Genomic DNA, 15,204 nt, shown 5'->3' on the forward strand with positions numbered 1-15,204 from the left:
TGAGCCACTCAAACGTCCTGGCACTCTTCACTCTTGAATGCCTCATCACACTGCTATCATCATACTTCTGTGAAATACTAGGTATGAGGGTAGGTGCCTATGTTCACCACTTGCCATTCTCAATAACCCTTTGAGGTAGGTATTATTGTCCCCATTTTGTGGATGAGAAACTCAAGTTCAAAGAAGAGGTCACTTGCTTTAGCCCACACAGTTAATGTAACAGCAGCCTGGGACTCAAGCCCCACTGCTGTGTGAATCAAGTCTGTGCGCCTTCTATCACCTTTACCACCTTCTAGCTCAGTGGTTTTCAAACTGCAGATCAGAACCTATGAGTGTGTAGTGAAGTCATTGTGTCCCAGCCAGCACTGAAAATATGGATGTAGATATTTTTAATGTTTTGAGGAACCTCCATACTCTTTACCAGGCTTGCACTAATTTACATTCCCACCAAGAATGTACAAGGGCTCCTCTTTCTTCACAGCCTCACCAACACTTGTGATATTTCGTCTTTGATTCTAGCCATTGTGACATGTGTACGATGAGATCTCATCATTTTCTCTGATGGTTCATGATGTTGAGTGTCTTTTCATGTGTCTGTTGGCCATCTGTATGTCTTTTTTGGAAAAATGTCTATTCAGGTCCTCTGTCCATTTTTATGGACAGATTATGTGTGGGTTTTTTTTACATTAAGTTGTATAAATTATGTATTTTGGATATTAACCCCTTATTGAATATATCTTTGCAAATATCTTCTCCCATTCAGTAGGCTTTTTGTTTCGTCTATAGTTTCCTTTGCTATACAGAAGTTTTTTATTGTGATGTAGTCCCAACAGTTTATTCTTGCTTTTGTTTCCCTTGCCTTAGGAGACATAACTGGAAAAATGTTGCTATAGCTGATGTCAAAAAAATTGCTTCCTGTGTTCTCTTCTAGGAGTTTCATGACTTCAGGTCTCACATTTAGGTCTTTCATCCATTTTGAGTTCATTTTTGTATATAGTGTAAGAAAGTAAAACAGAATGGAGTTTCCTTAAAAATTTAAAAATAGATGTATCAGGGTGCCTAGGTGGCTCAGTTGGTTAAGCGTCTGCCTGGGGCTCAGGTCATGATCCCAGGCTCCCTGCTTCTCCCTCTCCGTCTTCCACTCCCCCTACTTGTGTTTTTTCTCTCTCTCTCAAAAAATACATAAAATCTTAAAAAAAATAGAAGTACCCTTATGATCTGGTAATTCCACTATGGGGTATTTACCCAAAGAAAACAAAAACACTAATCTGAAAAGATCTATGCACCCCTGTTTATTGCAGCATTATCTACAATAGCTAAGATATGGAAGCAACTTAAGTGTCCACTGGCAGATGAATAGATAAAGAAGATGTGGTACACACATACACACACACACACACACACACACACACACACACACACAAAGGAATATTATGCAGCCATAAAAAGAATGAAATCTTGTCACTTGCAACAACATACATAGGCCTAGATGGTGTAATGCTAAGTGAAATAAGTCAGACAGAGATAAATACCACAGGATTTCACTCATTATGGGGAATCTAAAACAAAACAAATGAATACACAAGGAAGAAGAAGATCAGACACATAGACACAGAGAACAAACTGACGTTGCCAGAGGGGAGGCAACTGGGGGAGGGGGAGATGGGAAAAAATAGATGAAGGGGAGTGGGAGACACAGGCTTCCAATTATGGGAGGACTTTGTCACAGGGATAAAAGTTACAGCCTGGGGAACAGAGTCAATGGTGCTGTGATGGTGTTGCATGGTGACCGAGGGTGAGCCCAGCATAGTGAACAGAGTGGTTGAACCACTATTGTACACATGAAACTCATGCAACATTGTTTGCCAGCTATACGCAAAACAATACTGGAAGGAGAAAGGAGAAGAAAAAGGAATGAAAATATTAGTATGCCTCACACATAGTAACAATAAGCATTGCTGAATGAAAGTTTTATTTCAGTTATGTATTTACGTATGTGTATGTGTGTGTGTCCTTTGTATGACTGTGTGTATGATTATGAGTGGGTGTGCATGTCTGACTTTGGTTGCATCAAAGGTATTGGAAAGCCTCTGCCCTAGTCACACACACCACCCCCCCCTTTTTTTTTAAGATTTTACTTTTTTTTTTCGAGAGAGAGAGCAAGAGCACAAGCAGGGAGAGAGGCAGAGGGAGAAGCAGGCTCCCTGTTGAGCAGAGGTCCTGACACAGGGCTCAATCCCAGGACCCTGAGATCACGAGCCTAGGAGAAGTCAGACGCTTAACCCACTGAGCCACCCAGGAGCCCCTCCTCCATCTATCCTCAAGGTCATTGCCAATAGGTAAGTGTTCAGGTTTTAATGACAGCTTACCCTTTGTACACAGTTTCCTCTGGCCTTAAGCACCTAGAAAAGGGTAATTACAATTCTTGATCCACTTCCTGGTGCCCTTTCTACTCAAATAAAATTATTAAAGACAACTATATGCAATCAGTTAACTTGATCTCAACATACCAGCTGTGTGACCTTTGCCGAGTGACTTGACCTTTCTGAAGGTAGACTCTCTGAATTTTACTTTCCCCATCTTTAAAGCTGGGTAATTACATGCTCACGTATGTTGATTGACTGAGATAACAGGTACTTCTCAGCATAGCGCCTGACACAACAATCATTAAATGAGCACAAGCTATTAAGTTACCTACATGAACTGGAGGAATCGTTAAATCTGAGTCTCACGTTTAAGGAAATAAAAGGGTAAGGAGGGAAATGTATTCTTTTCCACGCTTGATGCCTCCAACCCCATGACAACAAATTAACATAAGTAGGTCTGCATCTTTCAGTTCATTTATTTAGCAAATACTTATGGAATGCCTACTGTGTGCCAGAGACTGGACTCATTGACCATAACATGAGAGTTTTTAAAGGTGAAATCCAAATTTATAGATTCTTCTTAAAGTTGGGGTGTATTAGAAGAGCAGAGTGATAAATCACTTTGGCACCTTATTTTATGATTGTGGACAAGAATGATCATCACTGAACTCTTACATGTAAGCTCTGTCAAATGAACTTGAGCGATAATAGCCTCATTTTTTAAAGCTATGTCCACATGGCATCTGATTGATTGAATCTGAGATCCCCACTTTCCATTTTTATAGCTTAGTCCCTTCTCTCTACATGCCATAATCAGGAGGATTGATTTTCCTCGTACATTGTCTTTTCTTCTCTCCAATTCCCAGGTCCCTCTTTTTCTCTTCTATACCCTACCCTGATCACTGACTCTCCTCTTATGTTCTGCCAATTATCTCCAGCCCTGAGCTATGGGACCCACATTTTTTCCCATACACATTTCCAATGAGAGGCAGATTAGCAAGAATCGAAGTGTGAGTCTTAGGGGAAAAGAGCCACAGGGAAAGGATTCTGGCTTCTGGCTTCTAATTCTTTGCCACACACCTTTGCTTTGAAGGTAGGGAGTTCACCACACAAAAATTGCCTTTCCAGGCTTAAGGTGAATGTGTAGGGCTTACCACTCCTTCCCAAAGGCTCACATATAAAAGCAGAGCCTAGAAACTGTTGGTTGATTTTCACTGAACATGAAAATAATGATATTTTAGCCTATATTTCTATTAGAAAGTCACAAGCAGTAATGTCTACACTCGTGTGCCCCTTTAACCTTGACAAAGTATTTTCACCTACATTTTCTTTTATTTCACACACTTACCTGATGCCTCCAGGGCCTTATAAAGCCAATGAGAATAAGGATTATTTGATGTTCCAAGAGACCTCTCCATGAAGTAGACAAAACAAGTATTTTATCCTCATTTTTCAGACAAGGAAATTGAAGCTTAGAGAGATCGTGTCTTGCCCAGTGTCACTTTAACTCCTGAAGGGCAGGGTTAATACTGGAGTCTGACACCTGGAGCACCAGCCCTTACTGATCAGTGCCTGAGGCTCAGACACATTCAGCACCCAGCTCACCATCATGGGGTACAACTGCACCACTTGCAACAGATGTGGGTCTCAGAAGTCCTTAGTGGGAGAATTCAGGCCTTAGGCGTCTCCAAAATGGTGGAGAAACAGCCACCTCTGGCCAGACTTTTCAGGGAAGCTTTGCTGATTTGCAGCAGCTGGACAATGTCCCTTGTTAATATCTGTCAGCATGGTGGCCACATCATTTCACTGTGGGGACATGGACTCAGCTCCAGAAGTCTGTCTAGTTAAAGCACTGGGATTCAAGTCTCCCAATGGCTTTGAGAGAACTTATAGGACTGGCTCTTGAGCCCAGTGGGCTTCTAGGCAAGATGTTCTTCCCCCAGTCAGGCATGATTGATGTCCTCAAGAACCCTATACCATGACTTCTCTTCCATTGTCACAGGCAGCATCCTTGAAAGCCAGGGAATCCAGAGCCCAAGGAACAGGACCTTGAACAAGATGGACTAAGAAGAGGCCAGTATGTCCTTCCCTGCTATGACTCTGTGGTACCAAAGTGTGAACAAGGTCCCAGTGATAATGGCCTGAGCTACCCAGGTCATCAGGTCTCTAATTACAGAGCTGACCCAGAGGAGCATTCAGGGTTTTGAGCAAAAAGCTAGGCTCTCCCAACTGAGCCAGCCAGATGCCCCTGTACTGCTTTAAAGTCAGACTAAATAATCTTAGCAGTGATACGGGGGTGGGACTTCATGACCTACTTTCAAAGATTTTAAACTGAACAAGAACTTTGATCATTGCTTATTAAGTAAATAATATTTGTGTTGTTCCAAAACCCAGTCTTTTTGATTCTTTTACTGCTGCCAATGCCCCTAAAAAGCACTGGCGAGTCATAGAGATGTTCACTCATCAGTTTCAACAGTTTTGGCCTTCTTGACCATGTGCTTCTGTTCACAGTAAGAGTTGGTTCCATTGAAGCCCAAGGAATCATTTCAAAATTCTTACAACCACAGGGTGACATAATATGGACTCTCTACAGGCACCTGGGTGGCTCAGGTTAAGTATCTGACTTGATTTTGGCCAGGTCACGATCTCAGTGTCATAAGAATGAGCCCCACATTGGGCTCCGAACACACCACTGAATCTGCTTGAGATTCTCTCTCTCCCTCTCTCTCTGCCCCTGTTCCCCCTCTTCTGCTCACATATACACTCTCTCAAATCAATCAATCTTTTTTTAAAAAAAGTGGAATCTACAGAATCCCAAGATAAGAGAGTGAAGAAGTCTGGTAGAAAATGCTGCTTTGTTGCCTAACACATGCGTAGTCCTGCTGAAGTTGCAAAAAGCAATGATTTCCAATCTTACTTGGGGGAAAAGACATGCCAATTTTCCCAGGACTGCCCATGTTTAGACCTATTCTCCCAACATTACTAAAATTTATATCAAATAGAAAGGACTTAGTGAAGCTAAGTCAATTTTGTTAAAGAAAATTGGAGGAGTTATACTACCTAATTCCCAGATTTATCACAAAACTATAGTAATCAAGATACTGTGATATTGGTGTAAGGATAAACATTTAAATCAACAATCTGGAAATAAACCCTTTATTTAGAATCAATTAATTGTTGACAAATGTGTCAAGGCAATCCAGTGGAAAAAGGATGGTCTTTAAAAATAAGAAGATTTATTTGCTTGTAAAAGAGAAAGCAAGAGCACATGAGCACACATGAGCCAGGGGAGGGACAGAGGGAGAAAGCCAGAGAATTTCAAGCAGGCTCCACATCCACTACAGAGCCTAAGGTGGGGTTCAAGTTCATGACCTGGAGATCATGACCTGAGCCAAAATCAAGTCAGCTGCTTAATCAACTGAGTCACCCAGGCACCCCAAGAATAATTTTTTTTAAACTATTCTGGGTACTAAATATCGGCATGAAAAAAAAAATGAACCTTGACCTTTACACCCCACACAATACACAAAAATTAACTTAAACTGTCTATGTAAAAATTAACTCAAACTGTGTCATAGAACTAAAGAACTAAAACTATTAAAATTCTAGAAAAAAATGAGATAAAAAAATCTTTGTGACATGAAGATTCCTAAATAGGACATAAAAACCTCAAACCATAAGAGGGAAAAAAAATGGTAAATTGGTAAGTTAGAAATTCTTCTCTGTCAAAAGACACTTAAAAAAATTAAAAGGTAAGTTATACAGATTTAAAAAGAAAAAAAAATTAAAAAGTAACAGTGACAACTTAAAAACAACACAATTTTAAAGAAGTGAGTGGAAGATTTGGACACTTCCTAAAGAGTTACATGAATGAATTCCTAGGACAGTCAAGGCTCTCGATGAGGAAGTGATACTCCTGGTGATACTCATCAAAGGCCTCAGGGAGGAGCCCTTTACCTGCTCTTCAGCAACGAGTGCTCCTAATCGGGAAACTCAACTGGAGCCAACCATCCCACTTAGTAGTCTTCTGACTTTGCTTTGGAATATAGGTTTCCTGTGGTCACAAAGTCCCTTACGCAAAATCTTGTTGGTCCTAAACAGATTTTGTAATAACCACAACCTCATAGGCCCTCAGAGGTTTTGATCTATTTTTCACTACCTCTTTTCATGGTGCTTAAATTTTCCAACAAAGTCTGAACCACAACCTGATAATGAAACCCAAACTTGATAATCCCCATCTCCATGTCATTCCTCTCTCTTCCACTAAAATAGGAGCTTCGTGAGGGCTGAATATTACCAGAGACCAAAGGACTTTAGCAAAAGTTTTTTTATAATAATAATGATGGTGATGATGATGATGATCGTAAGCCTTACGTAGCACTGCATCAACCTGTTCGCCTATATAAACTGATACAGTCCTCACAACAACCCTGTCAGGGAGGTTTTATTAATATCCCCCATGTACAGATGAAAAAACTGAGTCACAGAGAGTTTTAAAGATTTGCCCAAGGCGACACAGCCAAATAAGTCACGAATTGGATTTAAACTTGGGCTCTGGCTCCAAAATCTATGCTTTTAACTCCTACACCCATGCTTCTCAACTTCTAATGTGTCTACAGATTGTTGAGAGATTTTTTTTCTTTTTAATGCAGATTATAACTCAATAGGCCTGAGGTGGAATCAGAGTCTTCATTTCTAATACACTCCCTGCTGCTGCGGCTGATCTGAACACCCTCAGAATCACAGGCACAGTGTGAAACCACCTCACCTGTAAACAGCTAGTTTACACTGGGGGGCAGTCCAGAGGTGCGGGGTGGTTCCTTTCCACGAGGTGGTCTAAGGATCCAGGTGCCTTCTGGACCCTTAGGGATTGCCCGCATCTACACAGGTCAAAATTAACCACCTCAACCACACTGCGGTGTTTGGAAAGAGAGAGCAAGTGGAAAGCAATCAGCTTCCTTAAAGGCATGACCAGAAGCTAGAGTTAGTCACAGCGTCAACACCAAAGCTTCGAGGCAGGCTGGTCGATGTCGTCTCCAGCTGGACAGCCACTCAGCTAAAACTCAGGAGGTCCTCTCACTAAAACACAACTTTTAGAATGGATGTGGGTTATTGAGACAACTAACCGTCGCGACCACAGTGTATTTAAAAGACTTCGAATCATCACCTCCTGTTTGGTTTCTTCTTAGGGTGATCTAATCCACCCTCTTCATTTCTCTCCGCCTTCTACTGACCTGCCCGCAAGTTCCTTTGTATCCAGAAAAACCCATTTCACCACGAAGTCATCTCCCTTGATTCCTCTAAACTTCTACTTAAGTGGAAAGGGGCAAGTCATAATGTTTGCAGACCCTACATTAGGATGAATGCATAAAAGGTTTTAAACATATGCATTCCCCCTATCTAAAGATCCCTATTTCTTTAGAGACCCATCTATTCCCAGTCTCTACCTGAACCTGAAGAAAACTCAGAAGGAGGAAATACTGTCCTTGCGTTGATTTGGATGATTTTGCCCTCTTCTTCTCTACCTGGAAATGTTAATAAGCAGCTTCTGGGTTTCTTCTCTCGATTATAACTGGAGAAGTCATGAAGAAAACATCGTGAAGGTAATTTATTCCAAGTAGATGTGAGCTGAATCAAGTTCAGGCAAAGACTGGGAGGCTGCCTTCATTTTTTACTGGAACCTCTCAGCCTCAACCCGGCAACTCGGAGACACTTGAATTAGGCAACTCACATGATGCACGTGTCCTGCCAGCAGTCACCGAGGAGTTGTCTGGCAGTAGAGGAGGCAGTGAGGACCCATGCTAGCTTAAATCTGTCCAGTCACTTGTGCAGGTTATAAGGAACCTGGATAGCACTCGGAAACCTGGATCTGCTCGAAAGAACATTCTCTTCACAGCTGGGAAATCTATTTGAGACGATCGCTTTGTTTACAAGCTTTTGAATTAAGCGCAAAAGCGAGAGATACCCCAAAGAAGAACAAGAAGCAAGTTGGGGTTCAGCAGGAATCATCGTGGCTGTGATGAGGCTGTGGTAGCGCCAACATCCAATCAACTTGGGGCTCCTGAAACAGGTCCATCTACAGTACTACAGAACGCAATTTATTGAAATCAACTGAACGCATCCACTTTTTCGGGGCAGTCAAAATGCGGCCTCACTGTTAGATGGACCTAGGAGTCATTTCCACTAACCGATTTTCAAAAGACGGCACCTGGCTGTTTATCGACAGAGGCTGTAGCTTTCGAATGGGCCCTGGCGGACAGCATGGCCAATCCATTTGTTTTTGCTTTCTCAATAATCAGCAAGAATCACTGCAGGCTCAGTTGGTCTGGCTGATTGATTGTAAAGACAGCCAAAATGAACAGCTTGACCATCTCACAATCTGATTTCCCCACCATGTATTGACCCAGTCCAAGTTACATATGTTACAGTATTTGCAAAGCTGTCACTGTTATAAAACACTTACTGGGCACGAGCTACCGACAGGGGCTTTCGGAGAATTCATTAAAATTAGAAACCAAACTCACCTTGGCCTGTCTGAGCTTTGCGAATTCGCTCATGTGGGGGGAGGAGGGAAGCAGTGTTGTAGATAACTCCACACTCACACAAACCTAACCGTCACAACAATGACAACACAGTGCTTTCTAGAATCCTCTTTGATGTGATTAACTGGGCAGAAACGGGGCGAATGAAAACAGATAGAAAACAACCTTTGATTTCGCGTGTGAGGGTGTGCGTGTTTTGTTTGTTCTTGGTGGATTTCGATCTGCCTTTATTTTTAAAATCACAGGATGTGTGGAGCGGAGACCAAACCCCTGGGCCCTTTCTGATCCCAGAAGAGGAAGTGCTGGCATCTGCTGGTGGAGGTGGGGACTGGTCCTCAGCACAAGTTGTCTCATTAACTCAGGGGATGACCGGGTCTGTCTGGAAACTGTCTGCGTTTCAGACCCCTTAGCTGATTTACGGGTAGAGCAAAATGGGTTGTTTGAATTTGTGGAGCCAGCGGTTTGCTTTCATTTGTCTTTAAAGTCATCAGTTGAATTCAGGATAGATCAGAGAGATTTCTCATTGCACTAAATAAACTTCTAACGATACCGATTGAGCTCCTCAAATGGGACACAATGGGAATGTGGGAAGTTCGAGGGCCATTAAATCACTGAGCCACACTTAGTTGAAATTATGATACTCTCGTCACCCATGGCTAAATGAAGAGCAGAGGTTTAATGAGTTTACCAGGTTAAAAATGAGCCTGTGTCAGGCACGACTCAGCCTCATTAATTAGGACTCCACTTAAACCGTCAAGTAGTTTTACTTACTAGCAGTACTCAAGTTGTGGGGAGGCAGGAGGGACTTGGTGACAGTTTGGTTGGGGTCAATTATGAACTACCAAGTGACGGTTAAGAGTGGGACTGTGGGTATTGAGAAGACCATTTTAGCCAACTTTCACCTCTGACCACAATAAACGTGAAATTCCAAAGTCCTCATATTTCGCAGTTGAACGTGATTAAGACCCCAGAGGGGTAATCTTCTCCACTGCATCTGAGGAGAGTGCCCAGACCATGGACAGTCCCTAAAATGCCCGGCCAGGGAGCGCCTGGGCTCAGTGGGTTGAGCCTCTGCCTTTGGCTTGGGTCATGATCCCAGGGTCCTGGGATCAAGCCCCGCGTCAGGGTCTCTGCTGGGCAGGGAGCCTGCTTCCCCCTCTCTCTCTGCCTGCCTCTCTGCCTACTTGTGATCTATGTCTGTTAAATAAATAAATTAAAAAAAAAAATGCCCGGCCAGTTCCAAAGTTGCAGCTGGTTTTGAATGGGAACTTGGCAGTCTCCGCTGGCAGAGACAGACTTCCCTTAGTGCCCAAGTCCCTGAGGGACGTAAGAACCAAACCAGTCTATTCACACAGCAATGGGAAGAAATCCCCGTTTCAATGATCCACTGCTGGCTGAGCATTAGGAAGTCGGGCCGTGGGCTTTGCAGAACTATTGGCTGCCTCACACGGTGAGATCTTTGTGAACCTCTGTCTCTTCAGGTCCAAAATAAGAATAATAATAACACCTCACACAAAGAAGTGTTGTGGGGGTTCCATGTAATGATCAGGGTAAGGAGCTTAGTGAACGCCCGGTATCTACTAAGGGCTCCACAAACCAAGGTGTTTGCTGTGGTCCACCCTCTATGACAAGGTGAAAATGGCTCCTTTTCCAGTTTGAACTTCATCACTTCTTGTTCTCTTTCTTCTTAAGAGTGAGCTAATCCATTCCTCTTGTTTCCCTCCGCCTTCTGCTGACCTGCCCACAAGTTCTGGTTTTAACCGTATAAAGCAATGAACATGGAAAAGAAAAGAGGAGACCTTGATCTAAAATGTTGGAGGAGTTTCATCTGGTGAACAGCTATAGGGACCCAGTAACCGGTCTCATGCGAAGGGAGTCCATTTCCACAGACTGGCTTTGCTTTCTCCTGCTCTCTTTCTGATGGTCTCCCTTCCTCTCCCCTCCCCCCCTTCCCAACCCCCCTCCCACCCCCATCTTTCCCCCTGTTTTTGTACTGGAAGAGCCTGGTGCTGCTACTGTTTTCCTATAAAGCGGAGGCATCTCGTTCCCGATTCAGAGAAATCGCAAATAAAATTGCCGCAGCCGAGTCTGCAATTTAGTATCTTTTATGCTTGTCCGTGACGGCTCAATGCTGTGCTGAACATGCTAATCTTCTGATTTGGTGTCCTTATTCTTTAATTCAAAGAGAAACAGCTGAGTTAGATGTATACAATTTGACTTATCAAGACCACTCCGTGGGTACAAAAAGGACATGCGTGTAGGAAAGCCCCATCCACAGAGAGAATACTGAGGGGACAGGCTGGGGTGGATCAAACAGAAATTGAACAATCTTTTTCTCCAAATGGAAATCTGACTAAATGACTGAGTCCAGCACCTCAGAATGCTCGGAATGGTCATTTTCCCCTAGAACCACCACCACCATCACCACACACACACACACACGTGTGCATATATATCTGTAATCTATATTACAGTCACACACACACACACATAGAGGACAAATATAAATGAGATAGGGCTTCTAGCTTCTTCTCTCTTGTCACCCAGGTACCTGTGCATCGTACCAGAGTGAACGTCACGCCTCATGGTCCAAACATGGAGAAAACAAAGGGACACTGAAACTTCAGGAAGGCACAGTCTCACACAGCATGTCACAAAGGCAGAAGACTGGTGGAAAACTGCATTTCTATCCTGAAATATGTTCCTGTTAAATAAGAGGATCATATAACGGGCTAAACGTCCTCTCGGTTGTGTACTAAGCATTATTTCTAAGTTGGACTTTTTCTGAGAGCTCACATTCCTTCCTTCTCGTTTTCTTCACCATTCCTTTGAATCGTCTGATGTTTAAACACATAGGAAAATGTGGTGTGAGAACTAAGCTCCTTGACAGCAGGGTTGTTGGGGTTCTGAAGTCATTTTTGTATTCCCAATTTCTAGCTCAGTGTCTTACACCAAGGAGAATATCAACATATTTTGATGAATGGAGGGTCAAAGTTGTAGTAGCTTTCAGATATCAGTGAATAAAAAAGGCCAAGTAACTCTTTAAAGTTTAAATAAAAGGGAGCAGTACTTTTCTTACTCGAGTTAATGACAAAATTGTGTAGTGTTGGAAATACCATTCTGGGTCTTGGGTCAGCCCAAAAAATATACAGATGCAGATGTAGATACAGATATAGATAGATATATTTTTATCTATATATGGCTATATAGATATCTCAGCAGAGAACTGTCTGCAAAATGTTCTATTTAACGATTTCAGAGAAGAGGCACGAATGCACTCTCAAAGTTTCTTTCGGAAAGATTCTTGCTAGCAACTAGTAGTGGGTTTGGGGCAGTTCATTGGTTCAAAAGCACCATTGAGACTCTAAAACAATAAAGAAATGGCTTGAGTTGTAAGAGAAAAAAAGAATTAATGAAAAGGGACATAAGAGATATAATGAAAATAAATAGTTCTTCCGATTCCAACTTCCCTCCTGGGAACAAGTTATGAAAGATAGCTGGAATAGTAGACTCCAGAATAAAATTCTTCCAGGATAGAAAGTAATTAGGGTGAGCAGATGAAAGCCCAGGTTTAATTGTTCCTTTCAATACAGTAACAGAAGACATTCATTATACAACTTCAAATGAGCAGCCCATTAATGGAGTACACCTCCAATAGAACCCCATAAAGTAATATTTTTATATAGCCTGTAATCATTTGGTGAGTAGCACACTTGTGCATTATAGCTAGAGGTATGTGTTAAGGGCATTGAGAAGGTTAAGGTCATCATTTAAAATACACAGTTGTCGGGGCACCTGGGTGGCTCGGTGGGTTAAGCCTCTGCCTTCGGCTCAGGTCATGGTCTCAAGGTCCTGGGATCCAACCCCACATCGGGCTCTCTGCTGAGCAAAGAGCCTGCTTCCCCCTCTCCCTCTGCCTGCCTCTCTGTCTACTTGTGATCTCTGTCAAATAAATAAATAAAATCCTTAAAAAAAATAAAATAAATTGTTGCAACCCCATTTAGGCTTTTAAAAAATATTTTAATATTCCAAGACCCTCATGAAGATGACAGATCATTTATTAAGCTTTTGGGAAACAAAAAACAAAAAACAAAACAAACACCTACTTCTACTCCTAATTCAGTGTCTTGGGTTGATTTCTAGAGGTCTCTAGAAAGCTCATTTGAGGCCCTTCTTTAGATGTGACCAGTGGGAAGAGACCGAGAATGCTTCCCAGGTTCACATTTCTGTTGGTTTTGCCAGTACCTGGCGACTACGCCGTTGACATCTAGGACAATCACTGTCCCAGTTATGACAGCACAATAAGCTTCACCTTCTCTTAGGTCTAAATTCTTCTCAGGATTAAGTAGGGATTTTGTGACACAGATGACATCTTCCTGGGCACAGTGCCATATGGACCTAAATGGTGGCCTCAGGACACTTAGGCAATCTGGTTATAAATATCTTCTTACTTCTAAATACTCAGCTGACAAGGTGATTGTGTTAGCCGGGGTAAATTAAAAACCCAATATGCTGTTTAACCATGTTAAGCTGTCCTTTTCTTTCCCCTAAGAAATTCTCATATTCTTTCACAATGGATAGAAATGTGCCACGGCCTGAATAGCGACTGGAGATGCAGTTTCCTTTCAAATTCGTCCTACAGGAAATGTGGCTTGGATAGGACCCCACTCCGAAGCCCAAATCAGCCATTGACTTTCCACGCGACCTTGGGCAAATTATTTCACCTCTCTGCACCTTTGTGGCCTCCCTCCATAAAATGGCAAATGTTGACAGCCTCTGTATGGTGGAGATTCGTTGGGAGGGTGGGAGCTGCTGTTCGTGATGTGCTAGGCATCGACTCAGTCCCATATAAGACAATATCAGCGTTCACGGTTATTTCTTCCCTAGTTCTGCTGCTGAAAATTAAGAAGATATTTACTCTGACTGAATTTTAGTTTCTCAGAGGGTTGACAGAATGAGCTAGAAGAGGTGTAAGACTTAGTCAGTGTTCTATGAAGGCTTGCAAAATGCCAATGGAGGTAAAGAATTATAGATAAATAAGACAAGGTAAAGTCTTCTTTTTTAAGCTGCTACATTATTTTTTGCTTTAAATCCCTACATTTTCAGATTTTATCTTTTGTGAGAGATTCTTCTTGTAAACATATGCAGGTGTGGGCATACAAATACACACGGCCACAAAGTATCCCTCGTGGGATTGAACTTCCCCGTAATGACTCCTCATTAGTGCCTTGTCATGTTTATCATGTATTTTATGGGACAGAAACAGACCTTCATGGCAGGTATCTTCATCCATTCTCTTGTTATATACAATATCCTTCATTTTTATTAAAACAGAAGTAGTTATCATGTACTTGTAGTAAGTATGGAATTACAAATGCCATACGATGTGCATTTTAGCCCTGATGGGTTTAGAATAGGGAGAGCTGTCCTTCCTTTTCACAACACAACTCCACCTTTCAAACACACACACACACACACACACACACACTCCTCTACAAAATCTGGTGACTAAATCCGGTGGCATTCGAAAGCAGGTGTTATGGTTTTGTTGGGGGTGGGGGAGGAGTCTGGATAGCCTGAACATAGGATCCTTCTGTACTACAGTGATCCATAAAGTAGACCTTGAGAAAGACAGCGAAACAAGTTAAAACCAGACAAAATGGAGGCTCTACGGGGCTGTGCCATCAAGCCTGGAGTCAGCTCATCAACACTAAAGACCCTGATGAGTCAGAAGAGCAGGGAAGAAGGCTTCAAGTTTCAGTCTCCCAAGACAGGTTGGCCGCAGAGATTTATTCTCAGATCTTTTTTATTTGTCTCTGCTGCATAGTAAAACCTGGGTGGGCAAAATTCTCCCCATTCCAGGGACCCTGTATAGACTGCTGTAGGATTTTATGGGACTGATACTCTTCTTTTTTAGAGGGCCGTTTATGCCCAGTGTCTTTCCTCTTCTCAGCCGGTGTACCTCAGTCTCTAAATCTTCCTCCCCCACCTTTGAAAATTTATGGCAGCTTTCAGCCAGGCTTGGCTTAAAGCCATTGACCTCTGTGGCCCACGTTATTGACCAGAACACAGCATCTTCTGCCCACATAATATATGTCTCTTTATCTCCCTGAAAGGAAAGGAAATGACTCTTGGAATGGCCAGGAACACAATAAAAATGAGAGGCTTTCTCAGGTTTTTTTGTCCGTGGCATTTGGCTTTACAAAAAGCCACACTGGGATTCGGGTGTGTGCTAGGCAGGGCTTTGAACGGTGCATTGAGAGGGTACCCTTGGGAGCATGCATTGTAGGACAGAA

Source organism: Lontra canadensis, unplaced genomic scaffold (genome assembly GCF_010015895.1).
Source record: "Lontra canadensis isolate GAN:19392208 unplaced genomic scaffold, GSC_riverotter_1.0 scaffold70, whole genome shotgun sequence".
NCBI lineage: Eukaryota > Metazoa > Chordata > Mammalia > Carnivora > Mustelidae > Lontra > Lontra canadensis.